Raw genomic sequence first — 17,034 nt, 5'->3', positions numbered from 1 at the left:
CAATAATGCATTTCTCCATGGCGATTTGCATGAAGAATTCTATATGTCCCTTCCACCAAGCTTTCACAACAAAGGGGAGCAGTCTCAGGTTGTTCACAACAAGGGGGAGTAGCCTCAATTGGTTTGTAAACTCAATAAATCACTCTATGGCCTTAAACATGCATCTAGAATGTGGTTTTCTAAGTTCTCAATTGCCTTAATTGATCTTGGTTTTGTTCAATCTAAGGCTGATTACTCATTGTTCACTAGGTAGCAAGGAGATTCATTTATTGTATTGTTGGTTTATGTTGATGATGTTCTAATTGCATGCAATCATCAAAAGGGAGTTGAGGAACTTAAATTTTTGTTAGACCAGAAGTTTAAGTTGAAAGGTTTAGGAGACTTGAGGTATTTTCTTGGTTTGGAGGTAGCAAGAATAGCCAAGGCCATTTCCTTGTGTCAAAGGAAATATGCTCTAGAGATTTTGGAAGATGTTGGTCAATTAGGGTGCAAACCAGCCAAAGTTCCTATGGATCCTACTTTGAAACTTAGTAGACATGAAGGTTATGTGTTAAATGATCCAAGTCAGTACAGAAGGTTGGTAGGGAGGTTGTTATACTTAACATTACTAGGCCTGATATTACTTTTGCTGTTCACAAGCTCAGTCAGTTCATGGAAAAGCCTAGAAAGCCTAATCATGCAGTTGCACTTAAGGTACTTCATTATCTTAAGAATGAACCAGGGAAAGGAGTGTTCTTTTCTGCAAAGTCAGAACTCCATGTCAAAGGTTTCAGTGATGCAGATTGGGCATCATGTCTAGACACAAGAAGATCTATTACAGGATACTGCATTTTCCTTGAAGACTCATTGATTTCTTGGAAATCAAAGAAACAAGCTACTGTATCAAGATCTTCAGCTGAGGTAGAGTACAGGGCTATGGCTATAACAACTTTGTGAGATTGTGTGGATTCTCTATTTGCCAAGGGATTTGCAGGTTAGTCATGATAGAGAGGCAATGTTATTTTGTGACAGCTAATCAGCCTTGCACATAGGGTCCAATCTAGTTTTCCACGAAAGGACCAAGCATATAGAGATTGACTGTCACATTGTAAGGGACAAGGTGTTGGCTAAGGTGATTAAATTGAATCATGTGAGAACACATTGTCAACTGGCAGATTTGTTGACTGAGGCATTGGGCCATAAACACTCTCTGCATTAATATCCAAGATGGGACTGCTTAACAGTTATTTTTCCTTAGTCCATCTTGAGGGGGAGTATGAAAAGCCAGAGGATGCATCACCAGTTGCCACACTAGTGCAACACAGCGTGCCATCCAGTGCAGTAGCCAATGCACCAAGTGATGCAGACTCAGCTGCCACACTAAGTTCAGCACAGCATGCTACCCAGTGCAGCAGCTCGTGCATCAGAACTGCCCAGACAAGCACTGGACCAACTCAGACAAGAAATTCAAGATCAAGGACAAATGAAGTTCAGATTAAAGATTCAAGTAGAAGTCCATATTGTGTTTCAGATTGTAATTACTCATCTAAACGAAAGTGTGGTTTACTTGGTTTGCTTGATGTGTGTACAGAAACGGCATGTAGTTTTGTTAGTTAGTTTAGTTAGTTTTAAGTCAGACGTGTGTGTGAATCTGCTATGTTTGTTACGATGTGTTCACACGTCTTGTAGCAGTTAAGTTAGTATATATATACAGTTTTATAGTTACTTTAATCAATGAAAACAGTTTTCATCAAAATCAGTTTCTCATGGATTGCACGTGGTCCAAGATAAAAAAAGATTGAGTTCAAAGAAGAGTCCATATCTTTGTGACTTTGCTTTCCCTGGAGGACCTATGAGACTGACACTGCCCTAAGCTTTATAAAACATCGGGCGACAAGAGTGGGTTTTTACTTTTTCAAAATCCTTAACACGCACGAGCTCTAAATTTACGAAGTCATTGACCCAACGAAATATTTTGTGCAAAATCATTACGTGGAGAAAGAAGAATAGAGATGTAAACACGTTGAACCCTTCATGTACTTAAAAAAAAAAAAAAAAAAAAAATTTCTTATGTTAGATTATTTATTTTATATTATATTTTATTAAAATATTAAAATTTTTTGATCTTTTAATTATTTCTTTTTCTTTGTACATAACAATCATTATTCACTCTCACTATTTATTTTCAAAATACATAAAAAAAAATATAAAATGAATAGTATCAATATAAATTTACAAGATTATGGTAACAACCATATATTTTTACACAATTTTAAATAAGCTAATGTAAGTGAATTTTGAATTTAATAGACTAAAAAGAGATATTTTTTACTTTGTCTACCAAATTTGGGGAGGGCCAATCCATGATCCATCAGCCAAGGATGGTCAAATTCATCATCTGCCAGAAAAAAATCCATTATTTGAATCAATTTTGGACTCGCTAATATAACAAGGGTTATGTTAACAAGTACCCTTAGAACAATGATTAATAATTAATTTTAGAAAAATTTTGACAATACTTTTATGAGAAATAAAAAATATTATCAAAAAATTAATTTTTTTCTCATACAAATTTTCTTTAAATAAATTGTTAACTATTACCCTAAAGCCATTTGTTATTTCCCACGTAATAAATCAACCTTTTGATTTTGAATGCTGGCGGCGCTCTTCTAGACGTATGTTAGAAAAGTGGATTCGGGCTTCTCTCAAAAAAAGAAAAAGAAAAGTGGATTCGGGCCTTTTGCACACAACACGAAGAGGTCAGAGGCAGACAAAACCCAACGTGCGTGTATCATGCTTGTATACAACGGCCCAAAAAATAGCATTAAATAAATATTACTTTTCACCTTATTTTCTCAATAAATAACAATTTTTCTCTATTCTCATTTATTTCTTTCCATAAACTTCATTGTGTGTTTAATTGTGTCTCTTTCTCCCTAAAATTGCTGGATATGTATGAATCGCGGCAAAAAACAAAGGCTAAAAAAGTTCAATTTTTTCTTCTCTCAAATTCCTTGGGTGCCGGTGAGTAAGATCTAAAGATATACTATAATTTGTGATTTTTTAAGTACATTTAGTCTGCCAGAACTACTCTTAAACAATTCACAGAATGAGCAAGAGCCTTGTGGTTTCCAGTTTCAACACATTATAGCAAAAACACATGGCAAAACTCAAATCTATTGAAGATAGGGCGGATATGACATCACAAAATAAAATAAAGATCAAGTGAACATATATATATATATATATATATATATATGTTTTATTATAATGTTGAAAATAAATGATGACCATAATCTACAAAGAAGTATCCATTTGGTTAATTGAAAAAATTGGGGGATCGATGTTCATATGGTTATGAAAAGCATGTTATAGTCAGATTGGTAATGAATGGGCTTACTTGATTCAGGTGGTTAAAATCTAACATAATAAATCTGGCCTGTTTTACTGTCACCATGTTGAATTCTTTTTTGTGGTTAAGAAATATTTGAACCATATATATATACTCCTTGATACAAGAGTTATAGGCAAGGGATATTTTCATTACAACGCCTTCTAATTATAAATGAAATATGTATTATGTATAATGTTTACAATATTCTGCTAATTGAAATAGATTTGGCCTAATTCCATCCTGAGCGGGAAGAAGAAGAAAGAGGTTGGAGTGACTCGAAGGTACAATGGGTTTTTTTTTTTTTTTTAGGAAGAAAGGGACACAATTAAACAACACCTAAGGAGGTCTATGGTAAATAATAAATGAAGATAGAGAAAATCTGTTATTAATTAAGTAAATAATTAAGGTGGAAATCCTTAATCATTTAATGCTACTTTTTCAACCTTTGGATCTATTAGAAATCTACGGTACAAAAAATGTGTAATTTTTAAGGAGTTACACGAGGTGTAACTTGAACCCATCTCATAAATAAAACAGGTAAATGCTTAACAATAAATTCACTAATATCTAAAAGGAGATAGTGTAAGTTGATTTTCATATTAGAGTTATATTGGGCTATGTGGAGCTTAATTGTATTTAATTTGGATTATAATCCGATCTAATATAAAAGAGTTACGGTTTTTAAATGAGATTTATTATTATTATTATTATTATTATTATTATTATTATTATTATTTTTATTTTTATTTTATGAGGCTTAATCCATCTCCCTCGAACCTTGGGGAAAATTTTTGGCCCATGTTTAGCCCATTATGAATCCTTTAAGCAGGAGTGAAATATCATTATTTTCAGATTTGGGTTTGGTGTGTTGTTTTAGTGAGAAAAAACTGTACTGTTGCATTTTTTATATTTTCTTTTTGAATAGTGAAATCATTGCAACTTCATGAACGTAGGCAAGTTGCTAATCCACGTAAATATTGTAAAAAGAAAATAAAAAAAAGTGTTTTCAAAATTTTATTTTGGAGTCCAATGAAATCATGAAATCATGAAAGCAACCCGTATTAATTGTTTGATTCCGATATCTTCAATGATATTGACAAGGTGCTGATGCCACATCAATGAAGGATTAAATCATCCTAGCATATAACATAATGACAAGTGTAGGTTTCAGTGGTGATATTCAGTTAATATTTACCATCTAGAAAAATTTAAAAGTCTATAAAAATCCACTATTGTCATTGATTATCTATCATTAGCATGATTTTTCTAAAGAGGTGATATCAAATGCCACATTTAAATAATGAAAATACCCGTAAATCAAATAAAAATGAAATTTATTGTGTGAAAATTCTAGAACAAATAAAATTTATTAGTTAAATTCAAATTTGTATATGTTCCTGTACTCCAAATATGGAAAAGTTTAATCAAATATGATTTTATTTTTTTATCTTAAAAAAAAATGCTTTCTCTTTTATTTTGTATATAAATATAAAATCTGATAAAATATAATGTGGTAAGATTTTACTTAAGGATTTAAATATAGAATAAAGTTTAAATTTAATTGAAAAATAAAAATATACTATATTTTAGAATATTGATGCGTAAAAATGTGTAGTCTCAAAAACTTATGTAAATTATATTATGAAGTTAAATAAAAGCCAAACTTCTTCAATTCTATATATATATATATATATATATATTAGAGAATCTCAAAAACATATATATTAGAGATTATAGATAGATAAAATTAGAGAGTTTCTTTTGATTAAGCTTGTCTAAGTTGGAGTCGTCAACTTTTCGCTTCCTTTATTCTCTACGGTTAGACGGTGGTCATAACACTTTTCTTTATTCTTACACTACGGTCAAAGACTTTGTATTATTATCAAATATTTTCACACTTTGTAAATTATCACAACTTTTCTATGTACTAGACGGTTAGTAGTGAAAAAAAATGATGAGTTTATACAATAATAACAAATAGTTAATTACAGTCTATCTAATAAGATAATTATGACAAAAATATATGTGAAAGTGTGGAATTAGAATTATTTCACATAGTCAAACCCACGATTAACTGATAACAAGGAATAAGGATGCCTAGTTGCCTATATATATGGTTGCTTTCTTTGCTTCCAGCTGCTAAATCCTTCAATTCTCAAATCTCTATCTCTGAAGTTCTCTTGCTACATATTATATATAGCACAAGGCAGTAAAGCGCGATAGCCACCATGTCTTCACAGCCGCATCAATCTGATGTAAAGGCTGCAGCGTCGAAAAAGGGTAGAAAACCCATTAGAGGTAGCATCAAGGGCCAAATATTTGCGTCTTTCATCAAGAAAATGAAGAGTATTCTTCTTCGTCACAAACGCATCAATGACAACTAGTTCATTGTCTTCTTCATCGTTCACGCACTCTATCCATATGCATGTTCACATGCACATCTTCTTCTTAGCTGGTGACTTTTCTTCCTCTTTCACACACACACACATATGGGGAAAGGCTATGCATGCATTAGGTGAGAAGTTTTGTACTAAAGTTTTGTTTGTTTGTTTTTAGGAGAGTTGAATGTATGGTGGATGGAGAAATAATATATGAGCAATCATGATAAGTGTTTAGTTGTAGGATTATCTAGTAAGATGTGTACTTTTCATATTCTCAAATATATGAGAATAGGAAAACTTGTTATTGAACTTGTAACAGCTTTTATGTATTTTAAATCGAGATGAAATTTCAAACTTTGATGTACCAACAATAGCCACGAGAATAAACTACGGTTTTTGTAAGAGCAATCACCCTTCTCTCATTTGCTTGTGTATGAGACGATGTATGTGAAAGATTTTTGGAGGTCTAGATAAGTTTTTATTTATTTATTAAATAATTTAATTTTTATAATAGGGATAGGCGGCAATCGAATCCTAATTCTCTTCATAAAACTAAACCACAAAATTCTTGGTGTAACGCATTACTAACTTTTTTTTTTTTTTTTTTTGGGTGTGGGCAAAATGATATGGTAGAAACTAGCTCGATGTCATTTAGGGCAAAACAACCCCATAAAATTTAATATCAAAGTGAAGATTTCACTTAGGGATATAAACTTTAACGTAACTAGTCATTAATACATGCGATGAATGGAAATATTCTTAATAATGTTATAATTTCAGTAAATCAAATGCTTATATCTGAGTTTAGTGAGAAATGAATATCACTGCTGCTAATAGTGCTTTCATAAGAATTTATTAGAAGTCGAATACAATAATTTAATCAGCATCCAAGGAGTTTATATAATTCATTATTGTTAACACTTTGCATTTAACCTCATCTTGAGGGTAATAGGGTAATTCACACCCCAAGAGTATCATTATAATTTTGACCGTTGTATTTAAATCAATTCACATAAACTAAATCTTGAAGTCTTAATAATCAAAATGACAGGTCGCAGATCTCAATCAGGCCATCAAATTGAAAAATATCACAAAATCAACTTTTAACCGGCTAAGATGCATTCACATGATGGAATCTGACCACTAATGATTATGAAAAATTAAGTTTGATTTGTGCCATAATAATTCAATTCATAATCAATAACATGTCATAATCCCATTGTTTTGGACTAAAAATAATGGCAATGATACACATGATTAATCCGATTGTTAAGCATTAATGATCCCTTAAATTTTGGTGAAATTACTCTATTTAAAGGGGTTGATAGAAGCCTATTAATTCTGAAATTTAGTTGCTTTAGGCCTCTTCATGCTAAAATAAAGTTAACTAGGAGCCTATTAATGTTAATTGTGTTGAAACTCATTTCCAAGAAATGACATTTTCTCACTGTCTAAAAAATATCTCTTATGAATGAGTTATTTTATTTTATATTATTATTAGAAAGTAGGCTTTAATTAGAGCACAAGAATAGACCATTTTCAATAAATTACTGAGATATGATTTTTTGAAATTAGCCTTATTGTCTGTTACGGTAAGCTTCAGGAAGAATTGAGATTCACTTAATCTTCACTCCAAATTTGCTTTGAAATCAAGTCACCAACCCCCCACACATGTCAACTCTCACTTAATCACCAACCCCCTCCAAAACCTTCCCCTTTGCCCCCACCCAAAAAATTAAACTATAAATGGAGGAGAAATTCTCATTCCAAAGCACCACACTCCTCTAGAGCTCTAGAGGAATTAAAAGAGAAAACCTCCTTTAGTAAATTTGGCTTCCTAGTTGCGAGTTAATAGGACAATTTGATCTTCCTATTCTTGGATTGCAACTCAGTAATTGTTGCCACACTCCTCAAATGTTCTAAAGGAGTCCATTGGTTCTCTCTTATGGGTTTAGAGGAAGCAAAAAAGAAAGAAACCCTGTGGATTGTTTTCAACGATAAGAGACTTTATCAAATAAACTAACTAGAACTCATAATATTACCTATTTCTTAAATCTTAAATAAACCTAAGATATATGCTTCAATAACAATAAAAACTACATAGGGTGTCAGCCTTCCATGAATTCAAAAATTACCCTTAAATTTAGCTAAAATATTCAAATATATAATGGCCCCCAAATTTTCCTATATCTCATATGATTTTTAAAATTTTTTTAATTTACATATTTATATATTTGTTTACCTTATATATATATATATATATACCTACTCTTGAATGAACTCTATGCATTGCATGGTCTAGCTTGTGAGATATGGAGGAAAGATAGACTCATCATGCTTGATATAAAATAAACTACACGCTCATTTAGGGAGAGAAAGACAGGTCCAAGACTTCATTGATAGATGAACATAACTGCTTGCTATTCTAATTATCATTCTCATTCTCCTCTAATGATCTCTCCATTGTTTCCCGTGTGAAAAAGTTCGTTACCAACAATCCCATAATACAAACTACACCCAAAATAACCAAAGAGGCTGTCATTCCAATTGCTTTGGGGTAACCTTCCTCTTTATGGTCATGCGAAGCCCACAAAAATCCAAAAGATCCAATAATTGCCCCCACTTTTCCCAACAGCACCAGAAATGCCATGACATGTTGTTCTAAATCTAGTTGGAAAAAGTTCTACAGGCACAATAAAAGTGGTAGTGTTTGGACCAAAATTGGAGAAGAAAAATTTGAGCCCATATAGGATCATGAATCCTATATTTGTGTTGTCGTCCCAATATATGTAATAGGGTATCCCAGTTGCTAAATAGACAATTGCCATGCAAAAAAAACTAATTTGTTGGATTTTGACTCTTCCAATGCGATCAATGAAGCAAACAGTGACCCAGTAGCCTGGAATTGTGGAACATATTGCTACAATTGCTTGTGGTTTTGCTATATTGAAAGCATCTTGATAGACATTGACTTTATCTGCCTTTGGCACATATTGGTTGTATATCTGAGATTGGAAGAGATTGCTACTGTAAAAGACAATATCAACAAGAAACCACGAGGCGGCACAAGAGAATAGATCACGGCCATGGCGACGAAAGAATTGCTTTGACAGAAGGGGATAGGATGGTGGACGTAGTGGTGGTGGATTTTCTTCTACAAACTGGCTTATTGGAACATCTAATGCTTTCTCCATGTCCTTGGCTGCTTGGAGAACATTTTGCTCCACCAAAGCAGTATATCTGTCATAAACAAATGAATAATAATAGGTCAAAAGGAACTGACTTGTTAAGAAACATTCATACTATGGAAGAGCAACTTTTGATTCAAATTTCATTCTGGTATAGTATCCACTCTTTTCTTTCTGTCTTCTTCCAATTCCATGGAGAAAATTAATGGGCATTTGGCATTGTTAGTCCAAAAACAAAATATGGATTAAATTCATCAATTGGTTTATAAACTTTACAATAAGTTTTATTTAAATAAATATATTAAGAGAATGTGAGTTTATCAATTGGGTTATTAACTGAAGTTCAATTCTAAAAAATGTTACAGACACAACAAGAATTACAACATGTAGGATTGAATTAAAATTAATGTGTGTAACACCAATTATTTACATGCATACCATTCATATTTACCTATAAACGTTCATATATGCGCACAAATATAATGAAAGCAAAATACCATTACATGAAAAGAAAAACTACCTTAGGAAAAACAAACAAAATCAGAACGTTTCATGAAACATGCCCTAGCAGCTAGACCTAGCTTGTTTGTTACCGGACTCACCGTGTGGTTTTATTTATTTACAATTTTTTCTTTTTTGGTTCCACAAAGACTCGCTATTTACAAATAGAGTAACATTTACACCTTAGTATTCAGTTAAAACTTAAAAGAATTAAAAAGAGACCCCATAACTTTATTTTCACGAACAAAAAACATATATTTAATTATCTTCATCAAGAATTTTATAATTCAGTAGTATATTTAATTTCTTTTATAACAATTGAATTATCTAATTATCTAGTGTTGTAACAATTTTATTATCAAACAAAATGTATTCAATAATGTTTCAATTCCATTTTTACTCATTTTTATAGCCATTTCAAATTCATTTTGGTATTATTATAGAGTAATATGGGCATTAATATATTCATTGCATCCTTTTCTTTTATTAATTTGATGGATAGAATAGTATTTTAAAATCATAATATCTGTGTTATGATGATTTTTCTTTATTATCAGACATAAACACCAATTGGTTATTAGTGTAAAACCATCTTTATATAATAGGATCAATTAGCACTATAAAAACTCATTTATGTGAATACTAGACAGTATTGTACTTATTTATAAGGGTTTTTACACATGAATAATAAAAAGTTGTATTTGTAACTTATTTTTCAGAGTTAAGATTCCACTTAGGATTTACATGAAATGATCTGTAGCCATCAGATAAACCTTAAGTAAAATTTGTGAGAAATTTTATTAAAATGTAAACATTTATGAACCTGAATCATCGTACTTTTAACTTGAAAACAATTTTAAGTTATAGACTTTAATTTTCTAATTAATTAATTGCTTCAAGATCGTATTGCTTATACATATATATATATATATATATATATTTTATTTATTTATGAAGAATAAGAAATTACCACGAATAGATTTTGAGTTCCTCTTATCATTTTTCTAATCACTTTTGAGTTATAACAAATTTCGTACTTTTTATCCCTTGGATTTAAAGCTTGTATGATTTTGACCTGATCATGTCTATCTGTTGGTACTTGGTAGTTGGTACAAATAATTCTATTTTGAAATCCAGCAATACATAATGGGAAAAAAAAACTAATTAATTAAATTTTGACGGCTATAGTTGTGGAGTGAGGATTCCTCTTAAGAGGGACTAATTTATAACCACACACATATGTATCCATTGATTCCATTCTATACTCTCATGGACATACATATATAAATGCACATATGTTGTGCATGCAATCAAAACACACACAATTTTATATATATAAATATATATATATATATATACACACACATATATAAAATACTTAAGACAAAGTTTAGATATTACAAAATTTTATGTATTTTTTTTTTTTTTGAGGAGCTAATTGTATGCATTTTGAGCCTTAAAATATGGTTGGTTTTCTTTGACATATAAATGAGATATCAAAAAAAAAAAAAAAAAAAAAAAACCGAAAGAAATGTTGAAATTAAATAATAAAGAAAGCAAAAAAATGAAGGTATGAACAATAAAAATTGGGGGAAGGTGATTTAATTTTGATTTCTTGTTGAAAATATTACGCTTGGTTTTTATATTAGACCTACTTTTTTAGAAAAAGAATAATAAGAAAATGAAGGAAGAAAGAAAGGAAGAAAAACAACTTTAAATGAAACCAAAAGAAAAACCAAATTTTTTTTTTTGAGAAACAAAACCAAATAGTTAAATCAGGATAAGTATGGGCATAATTATCTATCGATGAAGAATAATAATCTATCTCCAAAATAAAAACAAAAGAAATTAAAGAAAAACAATAAACAAGACAGGACATGGACAATGATCGATGTTAGTACCTTGCAGTTTCAGGCATGGTCATCCGCCAATAACATGTCAGTCCAGCTGGGACTGCACCCAGCATCAGTATCAATCTCTATGCAAAATCAACTGCCATGGGTGTTAGATCTTTCGAAACATTGTGTGATACATGGTCAAATATGACACACACCACCATCGTCACTGTTGAAGCAGCCAATATCCCAAATCCCTGCATTGAAAACACAGCGGCTATGAAAGCTCCACGGGTCCTCTTGTTAGCAAACTCCGACATAATCGTAGCCGATAAAGGGTAATCTCCACCAATCCCAAACACCAGAATGAACCTGAAAAGGGCACACCAAAACACAGTTCCTAGTAGAACATATAGAAATACCACATCCGAATGAGCTCAAGATCATGATGATCAATGCCAGTCCATACATTTTGCGCCTTCCAATTCGATCCCCAAACCAACAAAACACCAGTTGACCTATCACCGTGCCCAAAAGAGCTATGCCCAACAAAGTTGACAAAACAGCTGGTTGGATTTGGTACTCTCTGGACTCTGGCTCATTCTCGAAGTAAACCCGTCCGATGAGTTGCATAATCGGAGGGATACAGAAGAGATCGTATGCATCCGTGAAGAGGCCCATGCCTGCTATGATGATTGCCTTGAAATGGTAAAATTGTGTTCTTGCAGAGTCGAGCGCTGAAAGAACTTTCAATGGCGCCATTTTGTTAGATATTCAAAGAGTTCTAACACCAAATTTCTTAAAAAAAAGTTTTACTTCGTTCTTTTAGACTTTCATGTAAGCTAAAAGGAAGGAAAAAAAAAAAAAAGGATTCTTTCTTTTTTGAGAGAGAGAGAGAGAGAGAGAGAGAGTCGTTGTCTTTTCTTTTGTTGACAGTTTAGAGCCATATATAGGGTTTAGTTTAGTTAGAGTTCAACACGACGGTATAAGGTTGTTTCGTTGATAGTGATGGAAGCGTGGACTAGTTTGAGTATAGACGGATTGAGTCTATTATTACAGGCGAATATGCTGTTCCTATCTTATAAAGAATATTTAAATTGCATCATGTTTGTATATATTAAGGTAGGTTGTGTTTCTTGTAGTGCTTGCTTTGCTTCTATTTGTTGAAAGGGTTGGACTTTTGGAAAATAATGCTGGAATTATGGGATTGTTTTGTTTTGTGAGTCAAAACTTTCTACTAGGTTGCTATATATATGGTTTCTTCTATTGTTTTCTTCAGTCAGACAACTTCAAGGTCTTAAGAATCTAAAGATTTTCTCGTCACTTTGTGGGATTTTCTACATTCTAATAATGGAATACAATAAATGTTTGTGTTCATTTTGGCCCCATAAAAAACAATGCTAAGTTCATCTAAAAATAAAAACAATGCTAACATTCATTCAGCCAAAACAAAAAGCAAGATCCATTCAACCAACACAACAATGCAAGTGATGTCAAACAATTCAAGAAAAAGAAAAAAAAAAAAATTCAAGATTTTGATTTTTCAGGGCTTTTAGTACATTGACTATCTCTCTTTCTTTCTCATGGCCGGCTTCATCCAGCCAGGTGAGTGGGATCAATGTTTGGGCCACGAGGATGGTCATATGTGATATGACCAATCTGACTTGTCAAAAAATTATATATATATATATATATATAAATAATTAGTTTTAAATTAATCTTTTTTATCTAGCTTATAAAACTTTATTGAATACCTTGACTTGAGAATCTCAATAATTTTTGTTTAATAAAAATAAAGTAATACTATATTCATTACATTTTTATAGTAATTTCATAACATATCTTAGATAGCAAGTTGCTACTGATTTTAAACTTGATGACCTATTGCTAACATTACTTTTTTTATTCCTCAGTAATAACCTTTTACCTATGATTTTTTTTTTATAAAAATGTTGTGCATGTAGCATTTCTCACAAAAATAATTTTGACTCTCAAACATAATCCTTAATACTTTAAATAAAACAATAATAGCCTAAATCACAACAATAAAATTAGCCTAGATAACAACAAAAATAACTCAAACAATAACAAAATTAAACCAAGTAACAACAAATAAACAAAATATTCAACAAAAAACCCATTCAAAAACAAAAAATAAAAATCCCTAATCATTTGGATTCATAACTAGTTCAACCAATTTCATAAAAATAATCTCTAATTTTGTTTTTCCTAAAAAAAGAAGAAGTGATACCATCAGAGATATTGTAGCCGTGAATTCTCCACGGCAGCACCAGTTGCTCTGCTCTCTTTCGCTTAATTTGCAATTACAATAGTCTGTTCTTCTCAGCGACTTGACTCACAGTTGCAGTAGATTCAATTGTTGTTTTCTCTCTCTTTATTTTTCTCTTCTCTGTCATCATTTCATAATCTATCTCGCTTTATTACTCTTATCTCGACATTCTTAATTCTCACTTGATCTCTCATCAGTCCCTTTTTGCTTTTTTCATTTTGTTAATAGAATGAAATTACAAAACTTAATATATTGTTGGGGGTGGGGGGGTGGGGGGGGGGGGATGATGGCAATATATTCGACTTCTTTTTTATTTTTTTATTTTTTATTTAATTAGATTTGTATAATTCGTAAAGCGGTCACTACTCACTAGGTGGGATTTAGGAATCAAACGAGAGGAGCTCATATATTACATACAATACAAAATTAAAGTAAAGTTAAGATGGTTCACTCTAATTTCGTGCTAAGTACCTTGTATTAGGCTTTAAAGTTTAAATCCACTCTAAGCCAATTTGAAATTATTTTCGTATTATTTAAAAGTACTTCTAGTTAATATTATTTTCTAGAAAACTAATTATTTCTTTTCAATAGATTTTCTTAATGAATGAATTTAAATAAATTTTTTGAAAAAGATAATAAACATTAATAAAATTTATTATATTGCAATAACAAAAAAGACTTCAATTTTGCAGTTTTATTTTTGGGTAGTTAAAAAGATCAATTGAAGTGTAATATATATATATATATATATATATATATATATATATATTTGTTTATTTATAAAAAACATTAAGTTTATATTTGAAATATTTTTTTTAACAATTAATAATTTTTATTATTAATTTCAGTCTTTTTTTTATACTTATATGTTTGTGTTGAAATTAAAGAACGTCTTCTTTCTTTTAATCGTTTATATTTGTTTTATTTATTTATTCTTTAATTAATTATATATATATTTTAAAAATTAATTATTAATCCAATGATGAACTTATGACCCTACGATTGAACCTGTGACCATCATACCACACCCTTAATAGGTCAATGCTCGAAACAGTTCTGATAACTATATACAAATTAAGTATTTATAAGTAAGTCACACAGAAATATACTTATTTTTTCTATAAGAATGACATAGTCCAGGATGAGCAATTTACCGCCTCAACCAAATGGTTGACAACAAAATTTAAGGACAAAATGGGCTTCTGCCCTTTTCGGGCAAATTAATTAGATTTATACCCTCTTTCCCAAACTAAATAGGGAATGCTTCTCTTTTAAAACTCGATTTATGATAAATCAAGTTAGGCCCTATAGTGACGTTTTTTAAGACTTATAGTGACGTTTTTTAACTTGACCTCAATGAAATCGGGTTATAGGTAAAAAAATTGCCTATAACTTGATTTTATTGAAGTCGAGTTAAAAAAGGTCACTATAGGTCTTAAAAACGTCACTATAGGCTCATTAAAACGCCACTATAGGGCTTTTGAATTTTTTTTTTCTAACTTGATTTATCATAAATTGAGTTTTAAAAGATGAGCATTTCCCTGTTTAGCTTGGGAAAGAGGGTATAAAGCTAATTAATTTGCCCAAAAAGGGCAAAAGCCCATTTTGTCCCAAAATTTAATAACATCAAGTATATCCAAATCTTAGTACTTACAATTTTTTTTAAATGATCACATTTTAAATCTCTCATTTAAAATTACTAAACTCATTTAGTTATAAATTATGGAAATCATTTATTTAGTCTGCTTGCTTTCTAGAACAATGACCAAAGTGTGTGTATGTATATATATATATATATATATATATTTTTTTTTTTTTGTTAATTGAAAATGCTGAGATTGAACCCTGAATTTGTACCATGAAGTTGGAGATTCAATTAGACCAAAGGACATTGGTATAGGACAAAATTGGCAAATGCCCTTTTTGGGCAAAAAAAGTAGCATTTTGCCCCATTTCCCAAACTAATTAGGGAAATGTCTCTCTTTTAAAACTCGATTTTCTCAAAATTGAGTTAAAAAAAAAAAAATTCTAAAACCCTATAGTGGTGTTTTAAGGAGCCTATAGCGACGTTTTAAGGACCTATAGTGGCGTTTTGAAACTTGAGTTCCATGAACTCAAATTACATGCTTTTTTTTCTTTTCTTTTTTTACCTATAACTCGAGTTCAAGGAGCTCGAGTTTTAAAACTCTATTATAGGTCCTTAAAACGTTACTATAGACTCCTTAAAAACGGCACTATAGGGTTTAACTCGATTTTGAGAAAATCGAGTTTCAAAAAGGGCATTTTTCTAATTAGTTTGGTAAATGGGGCATAATGCTGTTTTTTTTGGCCCAAAAAGGGCATTTGCCAATTTTGTCCCATTGGTATATGATGACTACGAATGAATTTATCATTACACTTCAAGGACAAATGACAAGCTAGTTGTCGCTTTAAAGTTAGACATTTCAATAAATTATCGCTAACTTTTTAATAACAAACCATTAATATATGAGTAATGCTAATGAAATAAAGAATCAAATAAAGAGAGATGTTTGTATTTAAAAGAGGTTAGGTGCGTAAGGATGTTGAAGATTAGTGGAATTACATTTCATATATAATAATAGGATTTTGTTTTTTGATGTTTTAAGTTTTAAAGACATTAGTTTTAGGCCAAAAAAAACGAATTGATCCCTTGTGATAAATTAACCAAGTGAATTAATTAAGTTAATTAACATGCAAACGCGTGGTAGCACAAATAAATCACCAATAAACTAAGTATGTAGCGGAAAATAAATTTGACACGGTGATTTGTTTACGAATGGGGAAAACCTAACAACAAAAACCCCACCAAATGATTTTCAAGTCACCACTTCCGAAATTCCACTATTATCATAATAAGTGGTTACAAGTAAAGGAATTTCAGTACCTTATACCAATCTATAGTTGAATCCTTACCCCAATACCCAATTGGACTTGTTCTGTAGTGACAATTTCTTCTTTCGATGCACGGCTCCCAAGTACGTGACTAACTGATGCACGGATCCTAGTACGCGACTTCAATCACCAATTAGAGAAGGTTGTTGGCTGCAAAGTTTTTCAGTTCATCCCAACGATGAAGATTAAGAAGATGCTTGGTCACAAAATCCTACGGTGCACATACACAACAAATTCTTCAAGAAGGATGAACTAGAGCAAATTTTATCTCCGGCCACAATTTACTTGAACAAACTTTACTCAACACTTGTGCAACTTGTGAACTCTTTTACGACCTTTAAAATAATCCTTTTATATATCTAGGGTTAGGAGAAAAGAAGGTCCAAAGACACATTCACGGATTCCAAGAAAACAGATTAGAATTTCTGTTTCTTTCTTAAACCTCGACAGATAGGAGGTTTCTAGCAGCTGTCAAGCAAGTGTTGAGAACACAGGCTGAAATAGCTTTCTTCTTAAACTCGATAGATATAGCTGTCGAGCCAGTTGTCGAGCT

At 31.2% G+C, this 17,034-nt stretch overlaps 1 pseudogene; it reads right to left on the bottom strand.

Annotated features, from left to right (window-relative positions):
* Positions 1–8,179: 8,179 nt before the first annotated feature.
* Positions 8,180–12,040, bottom strand: LOC126702880 (probable inorganic phosphate transporter 1-9; annotated as a pseudogene).
* Between the last annotated feature and the right edge of the window lie 4,994 nt (positions 12,041–17,034).

Source organism: Quercus robur, chromosome 10 (genome assembly GCF_932294415.1).
Source record: "Quercus robur chromosome 10, dhQueRobu3.1, whole genome shotgun sequence".
Taxonomy (NCBI): Eukaryota; Viridiplantae; Streptophyta; class Magnoliopsida; order Fagales; family Fagaceae; genus Quercus; species Quercus robur.
Note: the sequence above shows the minus strand (reverse complement) of the source record. Positions and strands in the feature narration are given on the sequence as shown.